This window comes from Phaethon aethereus, assembly GCF_964289735.1.
Source record: "Phaethon aethereus genome assembly, chromosome: 15".
Classification (NCBI taxonomy): domain Eukaryota; kingdom Metazoa; phylum Chordata; class Aves; order Phaethontiformes; family Phaethontidae; genus Phaethon; species Phaethon aethereus.
In genome coordinates this window covers 14,321,495-14,344,133 of record NC_138591.1, presented here as the reverse complement: position 1 = coordinate 14,344,133, position 22,639 = coordinate 14,321,495, and positions in this window count along the sequence as shown.

Here is a 22,639-nt window from a genome sequence, read left to right as displayed (position 1 = left end):
AGAGCAATGTGTTATGGGACTGCTGATTTCTGAAACAGAAGATGGCCTTTTTATTTATTCGTCTGGGATTTTGGTTTTATAGCTTTACTTACTGGTTCATATTGGTGTCTTTCGATGGAGCTGAGGCTCTGGAGGAGATAATCTTATTCAGAAAGTGTATCTGGTTAATTTTTTTATTTTTATTTTTAATAGTTAGGATGGCACTGAGATTCCTCTTCGTAGAAAAACATACGTATTCCTTTCTGCTGATTTATTTCTGACTTGTGCTTTCATAAGGATTCTCCCAGGACATTTGTTGTTCACTCAGTAATTTAAACTTTGTGAATTTCTTTAAACTTTGTTTAAGTTAAATCCCAGTGTATTTTCTCTGAATAATTTTTTGCACTCAATCCCTGAAAAATGGTTTGTGCTTTATTTATTTATATATTTACTGTTATATTTTTAGTTCCACTGACAGTTTTCCAGCTCTTGCTAACAGCCTTTTAGAAAAAGGCTGTTAGCAAGCATCCTTGGAGAAAAGCAGACAAAATATTCTGTACCGGAATATTTTTTAATTTGGGAACACACTAATAGGTTTGAAAATTTAGCATTCTAGGGAATGACTACTACAGAAGTTATTTGAACATGTACTGTTTTTAATACCATTTTCCCAGTCCTTGATGCTGCAGAGTCTCCATTTAGTGTATCTACACCTGTGGGAAATACTGTATGAATACTTTTTTAGCATTTTGGTCACGTAAGAGGAAAACAAGTTTGAACGCTGGAGGAAGACTTCAGTGGAGAATGAGCTCCTCTAATGTATAACATACTTGAAGCACAGCATTTGGGACAGGTCCGTTCTTCCTGCTGCAGAATAATTAGGCATATATTTGAGCTATATTCTGCTTTGATGCAGGGATGACAACAGTGAACTTAGAAGTGAGCTTTAAGACTGTTACTAGAAAATGTTCTTAATAAGCTATTAAATTGTTATGGTTACTAAAATCTTGCAGCCAGTATGGCACAGACAGATGTATATTGAAAGTAAGTGGACAGCCCTGAATTAACTTTGTTAAGTTAGCTCACTTGGAACCACAATGATTAGTCTCTTCTTCTATCTCTCTGGATTACAGCATTCAAGGATGGAGAGGCAGCTCCCTCCCTTGCTCTCTTCCGGCCCCCATCACTCAGCACGGTACAACCGGTACAGCACAGACGACTGGGCTGTGGTGCTGCAGTACTGCAGGAGCACCTTGCACGTGTAATGGAAAAGGGCATACCGTCCTTCTGTGCGTTAAATGAGTTGGTGTAAGTTTATCCTGTATCTTACACTATGCAGTATCTTTGATAGAACCGTCATAAATAAAAGAAACCAGATAAAACATTTTGTAGCAATTGGCAAAGGTAGTGAAACCCACTTGCCCTCATATCCTTATAATTCCTTCATGGATGTATCCTCTGTGGATTTAACCCGAAATCTTCTTTAGTAATTGTTTCAGTCTATCGGGAAAGAAAACCTATGTGGTGGAAACGTTTCCCTAAAGCTTGGCAAAGCTGGAGAAAGTTATGAAGAACCTCAAAGGTAGGACATTTGTGATTTCTATGACAAACGGAGCCCATTGATGTGGTCAAAGCAGCTAAGTGCAGTGATGGTTTCGTACTGAGCTTTTATAACATGGAGGCAATAGAAATACAGAATATATACAACAGACAAGATTTCTGTAGATGACAAGTTTGTAGTGATGAGAAGCAGCAAATAACAGTAACTTGATGTAGGAGACGTAAGCTATTTTGAGTAAGAACCTTTTGAGTTTCATTTTTTGAGTTTCTTTTATTTCCTGTGTGTACAGGAAGCTAAAGACTAGATATTAGGTTTTTTAGGAAATAAGGAGTGATGCATTGTTTGGATTTGGGTATCTTGCCTCCTGCAAGCTGCTTCCTTTGTAAATGAAATGGTAGGGATTGTTTCAGTGGTATTAGGAGATATCATGAAATGTCTAGCTAAAGCAATTTTTAGAAACTTTACCTCTTGATATAATTACATAGTTTTTAAATAGAAATAACAATAAATGCACATTAATATTTTAACAATTAAGCATATCCACAAAATTGAAAATCTACCCAGGACTGCTTGGTTTATCTTTTGGTTTTGTGCTCATAAATGAAATAACTGGCTCCTTATAGAGTTTATGTGAACTGGATGCACTGAGATGTACAGAATCACTAACCTTATTATTGCCAAATAGCTTTCATAATATAGATATACAACGATGTGCGTGGGGGGATATATTGTTTAGATTCACTCTAAAATACAGTATGGTCTCCATGATCATGAATGATAACACACATGTTCCGAGGACTCATGTCTATGGTTGGAAACCAGTAATGAATCCCCATGAGCTGCAGAGGTCTCTTCCTTTAGAAAGCACAAGACGACAAGATCTCCAAAATTAGACCTGTCAAGCCTAAAGTTACAAGAAAGGTGTGTTTAACATAAACTGAGACCACTGCCTGACCCTTCCCATCAATAAAAGGCACAAAACCACACTCCACAACTACGTTTTTCACAAGTCATCTTTGCTTTGCCATCTGTGCTGCCAACTGTTCTTCTACTGTATATCGTCTGCCTGAAGATGTGCTAAGCAGGTGTGGCACATGTTTGGCTCATTCCTGTTTTGCATGTGTAATGTAATTATGTTTGACAGACTTGGTTTGATTGAGAGAAAACTATGAATTGGATTAAATGTTTTTTGTTTAGACTTTATTAGCTAAAGATGCCATTGCATAATTAATTTGTGAATAAGCAGCAATCTTGCAAATGAGGCAGTGAATCAAAAGCACAGGAAGACATTATAGCCTCTTCTCAGGATGAGTTTACACATTTCTTATTTGTAGGATTCATTAAAAATACATAAAGGAAGGTTAACAAAACATTGCAACAAAGAACCACAAACAAACCAGCCAGCCACAGAAGCCTTCATATATGCATAAGTCAAAAAACTGAAAGCAGACCAACTCAAAAACATGCGCCTGTGCTAGACAGTAAATGCTTAATATCTGAATTCTATTCCTGGATGCTTTCTGTTCAACCTCTGTGCTTTGGAGCAAGGATGTCAGTAGAACTGTGTACTTCTAGTTTCAATGTAAAAAATTAAGAATGTTTTTTAAATGTAGGGAATTTTTTACTGTGAACCTCTTAATTTTTACTTTATTTTATTTTAGAGATGATGTTACTCTTTACATTTTAGGAATGGAAACTGGCTGGTTTAATGCCTGTGTTTCAAAATATTTGCATTTGCATCTGTTTCTGCTTTATGTTTAGGTCATACCAATCATGCAACCATACAAACAGTACTACTCAGAAAGTGAAGAAAACCTGTACGAGGCAGTGGTTTGGTTTAGAACACACTTTGCTGCAAGTTACTCCTCTTCTTGTAGGCCTGCCTACACCATATCTCAAGCAAGGGTGGGGTGCGGGCCTTACCTTAACTGTTCTTGACCCATGGGCAGCGGGTGTGAGTGGGGGGCCCTGGTGAGGCTGCTCAAGGACAAGAAGGTCTCTTGATGCCCGCAGAGCTCTGTCACCGGATCACATTATTTGAGAGAAATCTACTACCTTTCACATAAATGTCTCTACCTGATTTCTTGTTAGCTACTGCTCTTTTTTCTGTCTTCTCATCCTGGACACGTGCTGTCCCAGTCGATCTTCTGTCTCAGCTCTGTCACTATCATGCATACTTCATGTATTCCCCTTGGGTGTAATATACCAGCTTATTATATTATATACTGTTTTTAAGATATATATATATAGATAGAAAAAGTTATATTTATTTCTGCTGAAATAAATATATTTAGCTCAGATATGCAAGGACATTTTCATTCTAGGGTACCAAAGATGTAGGCTTTACTTGAACCAGTGACAATAGGTTAAAGTGAAGGTGTCCCAAGGTGCTCTTGAACTAGGAAGGCTGGATTATGAGCTTCCTTATTTTCTTCTTTTTCTTTTTCTTTCTTTTCTGTTTGTCAGTATTAAAGAGAAAACTGTTATTATACGTATTTGTCATATATTTGTTTATTGTATTGTCATCATATAAATAATGATTATCAATAATATGGAAGTTAGTCCCTCAACATTAGCAATATGTATTTGCAAAAGTTCCTAGTCCAAACAGCAATCTTCAAATGTTACTATAAGGTAAATGTAAAAATTGGTCCTCTGAAAGTGCAGTTTAGGAATGAGATTAATTTACCAATAAGAACTCACCAGCCTTATAATGATTTATGTTAATTAAACTTTTGCATTATTTTAGTTGAACATATTCCTTATGACAGCATGTGAGAGTAGAATCACCAGTGCCCCACATACATAGCAAATAGTTTTTTCCAGAACAATCATGTTCAAATGCATATTTTGTGGTAAAGGAATGAAACAAATAGGTTGGAGAATTTTTGATACATTTAGCTATCTAACTTCTTCCTGCTGCTTCTTTTTTAGTTCTATGTGAAACATTGTGCTGCTTCTGCTTCCCAGCAGTGTTGCATTTCTTCTCTCGAGTAGTAATTGCAGTCTGGCAGGATAGAAGATTGATTCAGGGTCATTTAGTAAAAAATTATCTTTCTTCAAATGAAGTTACTTCCTATCCTTTGCCAAGGGTTTATGGAGTGGTAAGATGGCTGATCTCTATTTTTATTTGAATTCTTTGGCCACTGCTCAAACCCTGCCTCAGTCACATGCTCTTATTATAATCTTCTTCCTATGCTGCACTTTGAGCCTTGAACATTCATGCAGGTGCTTTTGCTACTCCAGATAATGGGGTTTTCTTCATTATATCTGCTTTGGATTTTTCCCTAAATTTCCAGCCATCTTGGATCTTTCAGAGAAGATATTCAGAACATTAGGTATTATGACAATGCTGTTGATTTTTCCAAAGACTCTAATCTGCTTTCAGGAGCTCCATAATGCTTAAACACAGTTTTTTCTCCTTTGTGATTTTCATTACAGAATTCTTCTTTGTTGTTTGAGTTTCAGTTGACTCCATTGCTTTTCAAATCCCTCCAGCCTTCCCTCAATTTTATTTACCTTAGTCTCAAAGGAGGCTGTGGAAGCTTGAAGGTTATCGATTTTTAAATGAAGAGATTGAAGAAGTTCTTTTACTGAGGTGTCTTGTAAAGTATTTGAAGGTGGAGAGGCTGTGCTAGGCATGGAAGATGATGTTGTGTCTGCAGGGTGGATTCACTTGACCCATCATGCAACAGGCTTTATTTAATCCGCATGCTACTTCTAAGCACCTTCAGGCACATTTTTGGGGGTTGTGTGTCTCAAACAAAGTTTTAACACTTGAGGAGACTGTTATCTTCAGTGTTTCAGAGACAGTGGTAGGCTTTTAGGCTTGTGAGTGTGTAATAGGAACTATGACCTTTGCAGAAAAGCCAACAAATGAGCTGTGTTGTTGGAGTGCTGTGCAAAGCCACTGTGGTCAGCATGTGCTTTGTGTCAGGATGACTTTGCACAGCCTCTGTCTGTCTGGGGTCTTAATGAGACACTGGGTAAACAGGGTTCTCGCCTCCTCAACTTGTTCAGAAATGTCCAGAAACAAAGTGGGAGGAGGAAGAGAATCACAAAATAAACTAGGAGTACAGTCAGAGTAAAGTGTCTTTGCTAAAGAAGAGAGTTTATCACCAAATAAATTTCTTCAGAGCAAAGCAGACAAAGATGTCTCCTTTTTGCCAAGTTGAAAAAAGTGTGCTAGAAACATAGTCCATTCATTTAGCAAGCTGTTATTTTACTCCCTTTATTTCTTTCTCTTAGGCTCTGGGTTTGAATCGGGATCCTCTGGGTCACAAATAACCAGGTCACTTCTGCTGTCTCTTAACTTATTTTACATCTTTCCTTCATTAACAAAAAGTCACTATTCCAATGAAGGTCTTAAGCCTCTGGCTTTCTTAAGCAGTCAGATCTGGCAGTCCAGTAAATCATAAATGCCCAGCATCCCTCTGAGCAGCTGAATTTCTGCCATGTTGCTTGGGGATTTAATCCCATTGGAGATTGTATGCTGTCATTATTAATAGTTTTTTCTAATAGTATTGGTAGACACTGGAAAAGATGTAAAATATTTTGTGGCGAGGCTAGGGAACGCTGAAAAGGCATGAAACAGATTACAGTGGTGTGAAACCTTTTCCAAAACATTGTAATTTAACTGGTGAGCAAGCTTTTAGGCTAGATTTCACATTATTCAGTTTAATTTTTCAAGGAAGAGCATTAATATTTCCAAACCTGATATACAGCGTATGTTCTCCTTTGGAAGAGTAGGTTTTGTAACAAGCTAGCCCCTCTTTCACCAGCGGTTACCTCTGACAGATGAATGAAGGATATCCATCAGAGTACCTGCACAAAACTCCCAAACATTGAGGCTACTAGGGAAGCTTGGACTTGGGAGCAATACTATGGTACAGGATTATTTTTATTTATTCTAAATGTATCAGTGATGCACAAAAATAAGACTGTATGCTTAAAAAGGAGTTTAGAAAAATCTTTTTTTCATTAGAAAACACTGACTTCTCTGGGGGGGACAAAGCTCAGCACATTTCAGATTCAACTTTGACACACTAAAAGATGATACTGGTTGCTTTACCATTGATACAAAAAACTTCCAAGAGATTACAAATTTTTTATTTTTACTTCTATTTTCATTCAATGGTGAACCCATGTTTTAGCTTCAAAATAATGTGCTTTAAAGTTCTTCTAAGAAATGATGAATCTACAGCAGAGCCGTCTTGTAATTGTCTTTTTTTTTACATGTTTATAGTCTCTATAATATCTTAAAAAATTTCTCCTACTTCTTTCTCCTAATTAAATATTTTGGATCAAAATAGAAATAATTACTGCTAAAAAGAGCATAAACAAAATTAGTCATCTCTGTTTTACAATAGATATTGTCTTCTAAGGTTCCTTGATTATGCAAATTTTTTGTCACTCAAGACTGCAAGGAAAGTCCCTTCCATCTGGCACACCTTGCAGATAGCACCATTGAGTTCAACATGCCACATTTACTTCCTTATGTATAATGTTATAAAGCTTTAGGCCATACTGATTACTTAAGTGTTAAACACAACACTTCTGACTTACGATATTATAAGTGGAAAAAAAAAATCAGCTATGAAAATTACATATCTGGTTTATTTACTGACAAGAGTAACACTGAAAGCTTTCTGAAGTTGTTAAAATGATAGAAGATAAGTATGTTTTTACTTTGAAATAACTTATTCAAAGCATGCGTGTAATGCTGTAGGGTGGAATTTTCAAAGAAGCACAGAAAAGTTAGATACCAGACTCTCATTGAGTTTCTGTAGGGTGATCTAGAGAAGTGAATTTAAGAATATCCTTGGGAAAAGGACATTCAGCGGGTCTAGAGGGAATCAGTCTGGCGGTTTCTGAACTTCCTTTTAACAGGGAAGAAGATATTTGTTAGTACATGGGTGTTTTTGCGCATCTTAATCTTCTTTCTGAATTTAGCAACACTAAAAAGAAGCCCTGAGTTACTCTTACATGTCTTCTCGTTTGTTTAAACTTGAAAAATAAATTTCCGTTGTAATACGTAAGAGTTTTAACATGTGTGACAATGAGATTTCTGGGCATAGCCTGTAATGCTGAGGAAGCACCATTTTCTAACTATAGTAACTGCTATCAGCCATGTCTGTCTTGTTTCTGAGAAGGAACATGTACATTTAGCAGGACTAGGGTACCTGCAGTTTGGAAATTACCATTATGGCACTGACTGCTAGTTTTCTGCACCTCTTCTGGTAACAGGCAGCACACTAACTGCCTAGTTTATTTCCCCTGCATCTTTTCTGTCTTCTATTCTAGAGGAGGTGACCCACAACACCAGTTAGGGACCAGATTACTTTGGCTATTTATATCAGTTGCACTAAGTGCTTGAAGTGTTACAGCTATCAAAGATGCTACATGGTGTTTTTAGACAAATTTGCGGACAAACAGAAGAGGATGGTGGAGAAGATTTATGTTCTGCACAACAGATATATGTATGAGGGACAGAGAAAAGTCATCTGGAAACAGATTATATTCCTTGTACAGATGTAGTTTTCTGTCTGTACTTGGAGTTCTCCCTTTAACACTAAGTTATCTGAGGTTTCAGATGGGACTGCAGAAGACCGATGATGCGTTTTCTTTATAAAAAAAGGATTACATTGTGTTCATCACAAAGAATACTGAACATTGCTGGCTTCTTTAGATAAGAAATCAGTACAAGGAATAACAAGCGACTTATGTTTTGATGCCTGACAGTTGTTTGTTTGGTTTTTTTTTTTCTTCTTGAAGCATGCCTTTACTATTGGTCATAATACCCATCTCAGTTGGGACTAGTGTTTGATTATAGGCATTAAAACATATAGGATTGTTCTAGACAGTTAGAAGTGCATTTCCTCATTTTAAAAAAAAAACCAAAACAACCAAACCTATCTGTGCATCTGTTTCAAACAAGTCTTCTATCTATTAAAATGAGAGTGTGTGTGTAAAAAGTAGGATAGCTGTTTTCTGCCTAACAGTTCTTTCTTTTTCTTTATGAAGCCAGTCTTGTCCCATTCTGCCACCTATATAAACACAATAGGTCATATTCTGCTGTCAGTTTTCTTGGATAGACTGGACGTTATATGTTCCGTGGATTTTTTTTTTTTCTCTGCCTGAATGAAAGCCAGGATGTTATTCTATCACTTTGTTTCATATCAAATTACATTGTCACATAATGATATAATTGCCAAACACAAGCAGATGCAATTGTTATAGTGCAATAAAATGTCACAACTGAGAACACTCTTTGTATTTTCATTTAAAAGTTTGGTTTTTAATATGAAAGTTTGTAACACAGTTGGAGTGTGAGTTTCAAGGTATCTATACTCGTCTTCTACTGATGTGGTTTTATTTAGGTTTCAGAATTAAGAAAAAAATTGAAAGTACCAGAACCCAAAATGTAGGAGATACATAGGTTGTGGTGAGGTCTTCTCTGTGCAGCAAGCGCTTCAACAGTGTGAGTGCTTTCCTCAGCGAGGACTGATTTTGGGGCTGGGGAACTTCCCAGTGAGAAGGGGAGGTGCTGGCATGAGTAATTTTCAAACATATTTTGTGTATAGCAAATCACACGTTGCACTATAAGCTGCATTTTCATTAGTTAAGTTGACCTTTATTGAAAAAGAAAAATGTGGTGCTTTAAAACAAATTAATCTATATGAAATGCAAAATTATAATGAGGATTTATAATTTCATTTTAAAGTCTATGGAAAGAAAATTGCAAAAGCAAATATTCTCTAAAAACTAGAGGCCCCCAAATTCCTTTTTACAGTTATTTAAGTATTAAGACTTAAATTAGTATTTCCTTTTAATTGTTGTTCTGAATGATTTCTTTTAATTGAAGAAACTGCAAGTGGAAAACCTTTGAATTTACAGATATTTTAATGGATATGATCTCCTTAAAATTTTTTTCTCCCGTATCCTGTCTGCATTCATTACAGGCAAATCAATGAAAATTGATAAACCCATGATGGAAAAAAGGAATGTATTTGTATTCATTACAGGGGATCGGAGAGAATAATAAAATGAAATGTTGTTATAGTGAGATATAAACCCAACCTAAGGAATTGTTCAATATGTGAATAGCTAGATACATTTCATTACTGTGATATGGAGCAGCTTGATAGCGGAAGCCAATAATTTAAAAGTCTTGAGCACAGGGTTATGCTGACTATACAGTTCAATACGTTAATTGACAATAAATCCTGCTTGCCTATAAAAAGCACTTGACTAGTCATTTTCAAGATGGTCATGATTTTTTATGATGCGGAACTTTTAATTTACAGGGATGATAAAAATAGATTTACTTTCAGCCACTTGTATTTGATTTAATTACCTAATCAACTATAAATCATCTACTATTGAAAAAGTAATTTAATAGAGATGATATTTTGTCGTCATTTTTTTCTTAAGTAGGAGAGAGTCTTTTGTAGAGGAAGGTGAAGTAGTCTTTAGAGGAATTAAAAATGTCTATCCTTTTTAAGAAAGGGTTAGAAGCTCAGAGTCAACAAGTTTCGATTTACTGAATAAAGGTCTTGATTTTTGGAAAGACTTGTTTATGGTTATCTAATCTCCTGTTAAGAAAGCAGATAGTAAAAGAGCTCTATGGCAAAGGACTAGCTATGCATATTAAGTGATGTGAAACGGGCCTCGTGCAATGGAACTTCCCTCTGTCAGAGACCTCTTTGGGATAATACTATGCCATTCAATGATGAGAAACATACAGCACAGCCATGGAGAAAGAAATTACTGTAGCTTATCCAAGGTACAGAGAACAAGGAACGGAGAAATCAATCTAAGTCAGAATGGGAGTGACTTGATAGAGGATTGCGAGGCTTTCCATTGTGAATTAAACTGCAAGTTTTAATCCCTAAATAAAAACGGGATGATAAGTTTTCCTGTGTTTTTAACGGCTAACTCACAAAAATTGACGTAGTACATGAAAAAAATCTGAACTAAATGAAAGCGTAGATTTAAAAAAAACAGTAATACTTTGACGGAAGAAGGTTGAGGTTTTACAAACAGAGGGTCGATGTGCAGACAATCTTAGAGGCAAACTACATACTGGGATGAAAATATTTCATCCTACAAGGCTCCCAAAGTCTAGCTTGAAAAATGTTATGAATCTCATAAATCTCATTAACAAGATAGTGGGTATGACATCCCCAAAACCATGTTTACACAGTGCTGATAGTGCTCTAGATGAAAAATGTTCCAGATAAAGAGCTTTTGGAATATATTCAGAGAGGAAATTTTGGTCAGATGAATTACAGGTGTCAAAAAGGGACCCAAAGATTACAAAATAAGAATTTATTGTAATATTTTTGCTGTTGGGTATTCTTATTTGGCATTATTTTAAAAACAGATAAAACTAAATTCACTACAGACATATCTTCTGTCTAAGTTGGAGGGGTGACGTGATGGAGAAAAAGGAAAATTAAATGCACGTAGCAGTATTACAAGAAAAAAAAAAAACCCTGTGTCATCTAGATGAGTAAAAGTATAGTGTGTTAGTGTGGGATTATGAAAGTAATAAAAGCTAAGAAAGTACAGAAAGTAAAGATAGGAACAGTCATGCCATTAACATTATGAACGAAGAAAAATCAATGCTAGAAAATACCTCCTGGAGAATCTGGGTCACTTTATGAGTTGGGAATAAAGCCAGCCTCTATAATAAGGGTAAAAGAATCATGTGAAATAATGAAAACTGAACTGGCAAGTGGAGATTTGAGACTAAATTACCATGATAGCTAGAAGTCTTTATTACATTTAAGGAAATAAACAGAAAGAAAAGTATGTATGTTAATAAAAATGTGCATTTTTCTTACGGGTAACATCAGATTTTAAAAAACCTGAAGAAACAGATACATTATAAATCCTAGAACTCTTTCCAAGGAACACTTACGAACTTTGCGTTTTAATTTTCACAATTTAAAACCCATGGTCTAATTCACAACCAACATGAAATTAAATCTGCCTTCACAAAATTCCTCAGAATTACCATAGGTAAATGAAAATTGCCATATTAAGTTAGACTGGTACTCTTTTATCAGATGAGGCTGAGATGAGGTACTTGGAAGGCAGTATAAGAAACCCCCAATAGGATAATTAGGATATAGCCTACCTACACAGAAAAGTTGTTTTTCCCTACTCAGTGAGAGGTTGGATTACATTCAGAGACATGAAGATTATGTTCTCTCCAGCTCTTCAGGGCTTCTTTTTAACCCCTGTTTTACTCAACTGTTAGAATTCATGGGATTTTAGAATAATTATTTAGTACCACTACTTATGTACGGCTGCTGCTAGGGATGAGCTTTTGAATTATCAGCCTTGTTTCAGCTCTCATTGATTTAGCTTATTTCAGTTTGGGTCCAGCTATTAATTTTCTGAGAACAGACTGATGTCTTGACTGTATACCTTAGTTAATGGCATTCTTCTTCAGTGTGGCTTTGCTCAGTATAAGAAATTCTAAACTGAAGCTGTTCTGATGTCATGCCTTGTGTCTGCTGCCTCGGAAATGGACATGGCCTCAGCCTAAAAGGAGGTGATGGCACAAATTGCACAGTCAGATGAGGGACTGCAACATTTCCATCCCGAGTACAGGTGTAGATGGTGACTTAAATGGCCAGGACATGTATGAGAAGTATGACTAATCTCAGTGTGTCAGACTTGCTGTAGATGGGCTTGCGTATATATATAGTTGATCTACAGTGATGACATACATAGCACTTTCTGTTGCTGGAAACCTACATATATGACATAAAGTCTTTGCACAGGATGATATTAATGGGAAAGTGAAAAGATCTAGAACCTCAACAGCTTTTGTAGTTGTGTGTAGGTACTATGCCTGCAGTTGTTTTATTCTTCTGTGATTAGCAAAAATTCTAATATTGGTTTGCTCTAGGAACCCTCCAGGTTATGAACTGACCATACATGAAGTCCATTTGACAAGCATACAAACCAGTAATTAGGTTTCTCAGTATTTCGTAGGGGAAGAAGAATGAGTTTCTAAAACTGTTCCTTTCAGTGGTGGTTGAATGCTTTTTTTGGCCTAGAAAGACACCTAGATAACACAAGTCTAAACATAATGTTGTGGCTCTATTTTTCATGTGCTAAGTCCTGCTAGATTTTTGGCGTGAAATTTAAACACAGAATGTAGTCTCAAAATAAATACCATGGTGAGCAGCATGCAAGATGTGATCACCCTTTGAAATATTGAAGAGTACTTTATTCCCTGAGTAGACACTGCGATTGTTCAAACACAAATGATGCTTCCAAGTATTCTTAAAGGTGACAACGTCTACTCTAAAATTTACAGGCAGAGAAGAAGAGACCATGTCACTTGGTTTGGTGGTTCAGAGAGTTACCTGTATTAATTTGCTCAGTTTATCTGTTAGCTCCCTGGGAGCTCTTGATAAAAAAAGAGAGCACTGCCAAGTAGGTTATCTTACTCAAATCATTTTCCTTAGTGTATAGTAGCTTTCATATTAATTAGCATATAATCACTGAAAGGTAAAGGACACAGAAATGCAGTACGCTAAAGGAAGTAGGAATGGTGTTGCAGTGGGAGGAGAGCAAGAGTTTTTGATGTTCATACTACTCTGAGCACAAGAGAGTTTATGATATGCTCTCACAGGTCCATTTTAACCAACAACCTTTTGAATTAGTGTATATGAATATTTGCAAAAGATTTAATATGTTTCCCTTTTCCTGACCTCACAGCGCAGGGCGGTTGCTGCCCTACCAGGGATCAGAGACAAAGCGAGACAAACATACAGCCTGTGAACTGCAGCAATATAGTTCCCATAGCAACAGTAACTCCATGAACACCCTCAGAAGTTTCTTCCCCCTTCAATATTTATTTTGCCTTTGTATACTTTATCAGGCTAAATGTTTTAATGACAAAATTTTGATTAAATTAATGCTGCTTAAATTACTTTGGAAAGGAAGAATAAAAAAACAGCAGAAAGAGAAGAGAATATGCCATCTGTAATTACTTTGGTGACTGGTTGTTTTGATGTATTCATCCATGTATTTATTTTTGTGTAACTTTTTGCCTTAAAATAGTCCTTATCTTCCCAAATATGTTATGATAAACCCCACTGAAGTCAGTAATTTTATTGGCTATAAAACTCATGTTGCTGGGAGTGGGAAGTGTAATATAGAACAGAGTGTAACTGAGTCCTCAACTTCTAAGATATTTCCACTAAGAATTCAACTTTTTCCCTATGTTCAAGGACCCCTACAAAGTTACATCAGCGGTATGACAGTCATTTACATTTAGACTTACTTCTAACCTTCTTCCCATCACAATCTTAACAAACGTATCCCTATCACACATTCTCAGGCAGAATTATTACAGACGGACTTGAAGAGTTTCCTTGAAAAAGTGTAGGTCACAACATTTTCAACTCTTTAACTGCATGTTTCCAGGTATTCTGTCCTTAAAAGGCACTCTGTTCCCAGGTAAGGGCTGTGAATGATTCTGCGCTGCGGCTGCTTACATAGAATTAAGGCAGAATGTTGCTATGGATTTCTCTGAGGACGACAGTGTCCATTCTGAATCCATGGATTTTTTTAAACTGAACTAGATTTGAAATAAGTATCAGATAACAGGCATTTGTTCTAACATAATAAATGAAGAACAAAGCTTTTTATTTTTTTTAAACAGAGGGGAAACTGTCAGAATTATTTAGGAGCTGTTCTAACAGCAAGGCAGAAAGAAAGATCCTTTTCATTACTGTAAGACGACACTGACTGCCTTTAAATCAACTCAGTCCTTCCTGAAGGCGCTACGTAAAACCTGTAACTTCCTTCTGTTACTACTGCAAATCCAAGTATAAATTGGGAATTGACCCAGACAGTAATTCCTTTTGTTTTAACCTTTCAAACCCTAAAAAGGTGTATCTTTTTCTTCACTCAAAGTTTGCTAAAAATGGGGATTTATTATTTTTCACATAATGATCAGGATGTTCTCTGATCATTTAAAGTGTTTCCAGGTTTCTGACTTGGTTCTTTAATACAGATTCCCTAATTCCCTTTCCTAGAGCAAGTTTGTGTGTCACATCTGTAGTGTTCTTAATGAGCTGCTAATGAGGCTTTGCAAATGTGGAGGCACAGAGGATGAGGTGGTGGTGCTAGGAGGCTGATCTAGAGCTGGTTTGGTGAGCAAGGATTCAGCATCCATAAGGTTTGGTCATTGTCTCTCTCCCTGCACTTTTCCCCGTGTTCCTCTAATGCCCAGGGCTTTTAAGAGAGGTAAGAAAGATTCTTGGCTCTACTTGGATGCTTTCTTTATTCAATTAGGACTGCTTTGTACAAGCTACTTAGAGTAGGAGTCTTGAAGTTTACATTCCTAAATTCCATTGCTGAAAAGGGAAGACAAAATCCTCACCCAACAGTAAGAGAATGCCCGATTTCCCAAACTTAGTCTCATATCCAAAATTGATGAGGATCACATTTTGAATTGGTAACAGATGGAGAAATGCTGAGTTTTGCCTTAGTGTCTATAATGCTTCTTATGCTAGAATGTGTTTTTATTTCTTGCATAGTTCACTTGAGTTTTAGAATTCTACTAAGATCCCCCATAAAGAAAACAAGGCATTTTAGAGTCTACAGTGTCTACTGATTCCCTCCTCTGAAGAACAGTGAGTCTGACTTCATTCAAACGAAATATGAGCTAATTAAGGTAAAAGCATTTCATGCTTTTCATCACTTATTGTGGTTTGTCAAATTATATTAATCTACTTAGTCTGAAATATCTTTTATTTCACTAAAAATAGTGAAAAGAATGGTGGTGAAGAGAGTAGGTTAGTTGGTGAATTCCCCACTTCTCAAGAAAATGACCAAAACTGAAAGACTTAGACTAAGTAGTGGGTGTTAATTACCTTTTTTTTTTTAATTGCCATTTTGGATCAAATTAACCTTTTGTTTGTGCCTCATGTAAAATGTGGGAAGCTAAATTTCTCTGGGAACAGTGTATGGTCTGTTGTCATTACGAACATGACCGTTATTCAACATTTCTGCAAGTTAAGAAATAATTTTAATATGCTTTTCCTTACTGCTTAAGCTGCTTACTTACCAACTTCAATCTTCTTTTGAAAAGAGACTCTTTATTTGTGGAAGTATTTATACAAAGAATACTTGCATTATTTTATAGTGACTTTCTAAAGAACCAGACAAGTCTATTTGAAGCTTTTCTTTGGTATTAACTAGATATTTTATCGTAAGTGAGCAGGGCGTTTCTGGTTCACTAGTCTTTATTGCTTTCTTGAATGCACTTCAACCTCATTCACAGTTCAAGTCTATATAATCCTTATGCCTTTCATACTTCTAAATCCTCCACAGTGTTTTCTGTATATCTGACTCTGCTAATATCCACAGAACTTGGGTCTTAAAGTGCTCTCCTGAGCTAGCATAATTCTGCACCGAAAGTGAAATACCCATTTTCACCAATCCCTTTACTGCTCATAAACAAGGGCAACATTTTCTTTAATGTCAACATCCCCCAACCTCAATTTTCCCCTCTGAAACCCCAAACCCATTCCTTACAATGAAAATATGAACTGTAGCTCGCTCATTTGTTTACTCTTGCTCTGAACACTAGGTATGAATCTACTGCACAATTTTCTTGAACTAAGTATGCTGTCAGTTTGCTGCTTGTTACTTTTTTCCCTCCAATACTTTCTGCTTGAACTTCAAATGAAAAGAGGATTTGTTTTGTGTAAATACACAAACAAACTTGATAAAGGTGAGTCAGGTTATAACTTCTTTTCTGGATAGGTAAAAGCTTGTCTATAAGATACCTTTACATATTTCACATTACTCAGCTGTGCTATTCACAAAACCAGTTGCAATTGTTGGATATGATTTGGTATTCTCTTGCATGTTACTAGGCACACTTGGTGTATATGTTGATTATGATAAAGCATGTGTGTAGCTGCAGTAAAGTCTTCTATAGCTGAAAACCTATCTTGGAATAATTGCAGATGTTTACTGAGTCTCCTGACTAGCTTCACATGCTGTTTTTCAAGCTATGTGGAATCAACTACGTGATATCTGATACTTTGAAATCATAATTGTCAGGTAAATGATGGCACTCAGGTGTGGGCCTTTGTCATTCCAATCTCTGCTGAGTTAGGACTTGTGTTTCATATGGCTGATTAATGAGCACTATAATTACACGCTGGTAATCAGCATCACTGATGCCTCATGCATCAGTATAGTGTCATACAGAACAACCTTAAGTCATTGTCTTTTGGGAAAACAAGCACAGCTCAGACCCATCAGCCCTGTGTACTGTTTTATGTTACTGTATTGGGTGTCTGAGCCCAGGAGATGGCTGCAGGGCCTTCTGTGAGGAGATGCTGGGGCTGCTTCATGTGAGACATAGCTGGTTGGTTCTCTAACGGTCCCACCACACAACTGAGCCCATCAGCAATGCTGGTGGTGCCTCTGGGAAAAGAGAATTAAGACAGGGCAAAGCCCTGCCTAGTAGAGTGAGGAAAACAGTGTAACAGCCCTGCAAGCACCTGGGTGAGGGAGAGGAGGTGCTGCAGGCACCAGAGCAGGTACCACTTCTGTCCAAACTATGTTAGCACATCAGTTAATAAGGAAGATGTTAAATGAAAATTCTTCTACTGATGCAGATACAACATTAAATAAAAAAAATTGTTTTTATCTTGTTCACCATTCTTTAATCTCTTAGATTTCAGGCAGTATGAGACATTAGGATGATGTATTAGAAAGGTCATGGGACACAAATGTGTATTTTAAAACTGTATTGTAAGGCACTCTACAAGACTGGGTTTGGGCTTCTGTAGAATAGCCTTGTTTTGGTGGATCACCTGATTTGCAGTCATTACAAATGAGAATGTAAGTTCAAGATGATCTGCTGTGGGTTGCTAAAGTAATTGAAGAACAAAGTCATGTTCTCTGCTCCGCTCTTACAACTCAAGGTGTCCATTTGTTCCTCTGTCAGCTCTCTTTGCTTGGTTTGCCATTCATTTTAACAGAAACCTGTTCAGCTTCAGGGAGCACAATCAGAAAGCAGCCAGGTCTCCTCTTTTGCTATGCAAAATCTTCAGCAAATCTGTTACCCCCCATCTTTCACCCAATCACAAAATTCCCTCTCTGAGGTTAGAACAGTTTGTCAAAGCAGGGAAGCCTCAAATAGCTTGATCCAAGCTCAAAAGAAGATGTTTTCTGACTGGACTCTGAGCAACAGCTGTGTTCCCCAGGCTATGCCATTTCAACCCTGAAAGCATAGGGAGTTTCTGGTGAGATCCATAAAAATTCTGTCAGCAACAGTATCTACACATCACCTTTCCAACCAAGGGATCGCAATACTTTAGCATGCTTTCATGCCCATAATGTTTAAAAATTTGTGATTTTTATCCTCACAGTTAGGGAGTCTCTTCTGGGAGCTTTAGTATGGCATTGACTATGCTGCCATGGACCTCTGCCTTGGAATATACCTACTAACCTGCTCTTTCTAATTCCTTCGTCTTTGAAAATTACTTTTGCAGGTTTTATTATATTGGTTTAAAGAGTTGTATAGTTTCAGATTCATCTGACCTGCAAGCGTGCCCTAGCTTTTCTCCTCAAACCTCGCTCAACAAAGGCTTATGGTAAGCAAGCTTGACAGGTTGTGTTTTTGTGGTGCATGTGAGACAACTAAGTTTCACACAGATGTTCATTATGAGGAGTGAAATCATGTGGATTATTAATCAAAAAAAGTAAGAAATACTCAATTAAATATGGATCTTGAAGCTGTTGTGCTACATGGGTCAGATGACATGTCTTTGTTGTTTACAAGCACTAGACTCTGGGCCAGTCTGTATTTGGATTTCAGAAGGGGTAAGCCCCTTTAGCCTTGTATGGTCCGAGATGTTTTAAGGGAAGACGATCTCAGAAAACATGACTAGATATAATGCCAAAGAGTTTGCAAGGATGGAATCTACTTAGACAGCAGTTCTGAGAGAGTCAACACTGTTTGGCCATCTATTATGGTATAGATTTTATCATCAGTTTTCTATCCCTATTTTGAAATCTTTGTCAAAATGAAGGAATGGTTTACTGTACATATATTCATATATGATATTAGGGAGAAATGGAAAGATAGCAGAAATGTCATACAATTATTTTGAAGCTTGCCAGAGATCTTTTTATATTGCAAAGTACTTTAACAAAAATTTAATTTTTTTCTGCTGTGACTTGTTTCATCATTAAGTAAATGAAAATGCCTTTAGGTTTTAAAACTAAAATGGGAATAATTTTTCTCCTCTCCCACATAGCAACTAAAATCAATATGAATGTTACTAACTGCCTAGACCTAATCTCATTCTCACCCTCACAACTTCTACCTTACCCATAAGTAGCTTTAGTTAGCTGAAATACAAAGCAGTTTCAATAACCAGAGAGAACAGAACAGTCACACATACATTTACATACATTTTTCTCTTGTCTCTTCCTGTATGCGAAGGTGGTAATATTTTTATATTTACTTATCTGAAGATTACCCTCTACTGCACTGCCCTTTCAGTGAAAACCTAAATATTGGAGCTGGCTATTGTTGGCTAAAGAAAACTCTAATTAGTTTATTTTTCAGACCATTTAAAGGAATCAGTAAAGAGTATGCTTTTATTCAGGTGAACAGCATGCTAATTTTTTCTTACGTTTTAAGGCGTGGCAGATTATAACTTTGTAACCATACTGGAATTAAACAAAGAAGGGCATGCAGTAAAATATCTTAATTGTTCCACATTTTCAGGCAGTAGGATTGATCATGTGTTTGCGTTTTACCTGCTCTCTTTAATAGTCACTAGCTGGAGGAGAGACATACACATTTTATAAGCCACCTGTACAAATGCAAGGCTATTAAATTGCCTTCTGTTGAGAGTATGTCACATTTAGATTCAAAAAGATGGTGTATACTTTGAAATGGATTCTTCATCCATGTGGCATAACTCCGGTTTTTTGCAATACCATGTGAAGCTCTCACAGCAAACCCTCATGTGACAAGCATGAGTGCAGAAGCTCTTAGTCACAACTTTGTGTCTCAGCTTTGAGCCCAGGAGGGCTTCAGAGGGACTGAACTCAGGTGGAACTGAGGGTTTGGGAGGTGTACAAGAAGCAGAGTCCTCTTTTGCCCTTTCTTTGCTTTGCAGGGAGAGGAACATGGCAGTGGGAGAAAATCAGTTTCCCCTGATCCCATAGGAATTTGCAGTGCCTAGTTCAGTAACAAGGCCTGGTCCTAAAATTAAAAGTAGATGCATCTCTGAATCTGGCTAGAGTCCTAGTAATTTTGTTAAAACTCAGCAGTAATGTATGGGTCCAACTACTGGCCTGATCCCTCAGCTGCAACTGCAACCAAGCATTTGGCTGTCCCTTAAGATATCTCAAAATAGTGTTTTCAGTATTGATTACATTAATCAGCAGTTAGCTTTCTCTTGTGGTCTAGCAAATCCTGAATCTACTGTTCTGTATCATAAAGTAACACAGAAAGACTGGGAAGATGGGGAATTTTTACTTTTAAAGAAACAATGTACATTATTTTGCGTATGTCTCTTTTTTTTTTAAAATATATACCATTATCTGTAATTATACACATAATGAATGTTAGAAAGAAATTTAAGTATGGAGCACATTCTCTTACAGTTATTACAGTTATATTTTCTGCTGAAAATCAGCCATCTATAGTGTGACGCGAATGGATTTGCAAGACTTACCGCTGGTAATCAATGAGACAAACAAGGTATCATTGAATGATTTGACTTTGGCCAGATCTTTCTGTGCTTTACAGCCTTCAGTAGGCAACTGATTTAACTAATGGCTTGGATCATGACAGAAGTGGGTGGGGAAATATTTTCAGTGACAGCATTGGCTTTGCACTGAGGCTAACATTAGCTTTTTATGTATAGTCTGATATAAGACACAGAATCAGAGAAGTTACAGGAGTAGTGAGTCCAAGGAGTAGAACATGCTGTATTCTAGATCACCACAAAACAGTTCACACAGAATTTAGGAAGCCAAAACAAATCAAGCACATTGAAGTACTTCAACCAAGAAGTAACAAAAGTGTCCATCAGGATTTCAGCATGCTTCTTGAATAAAATAGGGTGAATTTAATGAGTGACTTCAAGGAGTAATATAATAGTTACATCCTGAAAGTGAATGAAGATTCAGAATCTGGAATTACACCAGAGCTGTAGGAATTAACAATCAGCTACATAAAAAAAGAGTCATTTGCAGTAGATGAAGAGACCATTAGTTCTTTGAAAATGTCTGGTATCTAAGATGACTGTTAACAAGGAGACCTTAGCAGAAAAGAAATTGGGGCTTTTTGTGAACAGCAGAAACTGAAGTCTGGTTTCCGACACTTTTTTGCATCTTAAATCCCCTGCATGTCTCCATGTCACTATTCATGTGTGCATTCTCCTTGTATTGCAACCACCTTTTCCAGTTCCCTCCAACACTTCCCTGTCCACCCCACACTTCCCTCAGGAACCTGCTCATGTCCCCAGTGTTCCCCCTCCAAGTCTCTCCTGCTCCTCAGTGGTCCTGAAAGCACACTGACACACTCTCTCTGCACTTCTCTCCAGTGTTTTGGTCAGCCACCACTGTGAAAAGCCACCTGTGTATCAATTGGCAAGCTTGGTGTTTCGGACAAAGAGGAACTCTGCTGTCTTTCCTTTGACGTGAAAAAGTCTCTTTCCTCTACCCAGATGTCAAGCTTGGTTAAAACTGATTAGGGAGGTGCTAAAAAAAGGTAGTGGGTATTTGAGAAAGAACCATAGCTCAAGAACATATGGTGTCACTGGATCAAGTACTGGCCTTTATCTTTTGCTAGGGGAAACACCGGTTCATGTTGCTGTGTCCAAGCAGCAGGTCACACCTTCAAAGGCCCACAAACAAAAAAATGAACAAACAAGTCATGGCTCCAGCAACTTTACACTTGGCACCCCTTATCACCAGGACCATAATGCTAGCAACTCTCTGGGACTTGAGCAGCAAAAGGAGACATCCGGGACTGCAGTCCTATTGTACTGATCGACAGGTAAAAACAGTTGCAGACTGATACTTTTAAAAACCACCTGTATCACCACTTTATGTTGAAGCAGTCTCTGGTGAGAGGACAAAAGCATATCCTCTGCTTTTCCTGAATTAGGCTGCTTCATGAATACAGGTTAGCTGATCTGATGAAAAGATTATGGCTATGTATGTATGTGTTTTCCACAGCTCAACACTTTCCCCGACACCTCTAAATTCCATTCAGACAGAGGTGTGGGAGACTGTGAATTCTGGGTGCGTGATCGCCTTTTCACAACAGCAGCACTGCACCTGGTACATACACTCAGAGTGACTGAGCAAATCCGCAGATGCCAGCAGCAAACATGCTATGTGGATAGGCTGATCTGAGCAAGATAACAAACCTGAATTTCCAAAAACTTTGTCAGCAGACATGTTTCGAAGAGGGGCGAATTTCTTCTGTGAACTAACAATTGGTTAAAAAATAGAAACAAAGGATAGACATAAATGCTAAATTTTCATGCTGGAAGGAGGTTATTAATATGGTCTTGCAGGGCTCTGCATTAAACTTTGTGCTGTGTATATAGAGAGAGTTTCTCTGACAAAGTTTGCTTGATGTAAATTTATGCGGGACAATTTAATCTATAGCAGACATGGAAAAGTTACAGGAGGATCACTTCATATTGAGTTGTTGGACAATTAATTCCAAGTGTTGTTTATAGAGAGTAAAGTAATTCTAACTTTACTTATGTCATTATGGGCTCCAAATTAAATATTGCCACTCACGAAAGACATCTTAAAGTCATTGTAAATTGTTCTCTTAAGACATCAGGTTAGTGCTGATTTGCTGCCAAAGCACTAAGTAGAGCATTAGGAATTGCTAGGAAATCAAAAGAGAACAGAACAGAAAATACCCATATGAGGAAAGATTAAGTAAACAAGAACAGCTATACAACTCTGAGAAGTTACTTGGGGAAAAAAACAACTTCTACATTTGGGTTCATTAATGCTCTGATCTAGGGATTTTATATGTTATCTGTAATCAGACAG